This window comes from Tupaia chinensis, unplaced genomic scaffold, assembly GCF_000334495.1.
Source record: "Tupaia chinensis unplaced genomic scaffold, TupChi_1.0 Scaffold147500_1, whole genome shotgun sequence".
In the NCBI taxonomy this organism is placed as follows: domain Eukaryota; kingdom Metazoa; phylum Chordata; class Mammalia; order Scandentia; family Tupaiidae; genus Tupaia; species Tupaia belangeri.
Window position 1 is genome coordinate 328,312 of NW_006207351.1, and position 1,182 is coordinate 329,493.

General features: G+C 43.1%; 1 protein-coding gene across 1 annotated transcript in view; it reads right to left on the bottom strand.

The window, feature by feature from the left end:
• The window catches only part of LOC102469752 (zinc finger protein 35), a 38,717-nt gene extending 37,558 nt beyond the window's left edge, over nt 1–1,159 (bottom strand). The window contains exon 1 of the mRNA XM_027768794.1: nt 213–1,159. The gene's annotated coding sequence lies outside the window, so the exon portion shown is untranslated. The remainder of the gene's footprint in view (nt 1–212) is intronic.
• Between the last annotated feature and the right edge of the window lie 23 nt (nt 1,160–1,182).

A 1,182-nucleotide genomic window follows, 5' to 3' on the forward strand; every position in this document is an offset into this window, starting at 1 on the left:
CAGAGCAAAATCGCTCGGTTAATTTATAAAGTCTGGCATTACTGATCAGCCTTCCCTGGGATCGTACCAACAGACAATTTATGGCATTAACTCATTTCCTCACCCTCACCAATACAGCCATCGAAGTCTAGCATCTTTGCCAAGTTGTATCTTTGCATTTTGAGGGAGGATATTAAGCACTTTTTACACTTTTTCTTTTGTTAATGACTCACATATTTTGTTCACGTTTTACTGAGATGCGGGGTTTTGTTTCCTCTGTTTACAATGGGAGCTGCGAATTCTTCCTCGTCTGTCACGTGCCATGTGACATTGCCACATGAGCCATGGAGCTTTGCTCATAGCGGGTTCTGCCTTGCCGCCAATCATTTCTTTTGTGGTTTCTGTCCTGTGCAGTAAAGGGGAAGACCTCTGCCACTCTGAGCCTGAAGGGAGTCTTAAGTGGGGTGAAGAATGTACCAGGAAGGAACGATGGAAGAGGAAGGTCTGGGAGGCCAGTTAGGTTTTTGCAACGATCTGAAGAATGACTAAATTATAAACGAAGTAACAGCAGGCATAAGACGAGAAAAACTTCTCCGTCCTTTCTAACTGATCTGGGGGTAATGAAAAGGAATTTTTAAAAGGATCACTAATAACTTCCTACAGTAAACTACCACAACTCTCTTTACACTTGCTCTGCAGATAAAAATAACAAACCTTTGAGACATTTTGCAGGCTTCTCACAAATGCTTTGCGAGGCAGAAGTAAAAAAGACCAAAAGGTTCAGAGGAGCTAAGTGATTCTCTCAGAGCTACTCAGCTAGTCAAGGTGTGGAAGCAAATTCTGAATTCAGGGATTCTCATCCTCAAAGTTGAAAATAATCCCATGCAGAAAGATATTTCTGAAACTCAACAACTGTTCAAAAACAGGCGTTTGCAAGCTCCGGTCCATGACAAAGCTTTAATCTGGCAAGCTGCAGAAAAAAGCATGCAGAGCCTCAGAAAATCCTGGCGAAGGATTGTGTCTTTCCCCTACAGGGTAGCATTTCTGGTGTGCGGTCTTAGTGTGCACCGTCCGGAAAGAATGTATTCTCGGAAGTAATGATGGTAACGGGGGCGGGGCACGCTACGCCTGCTTCTTAAATATCACCATATTAGACAATCAATAAACGATCAGCCCATTAAGAAAAAAGAAAGGAAAGAGCCC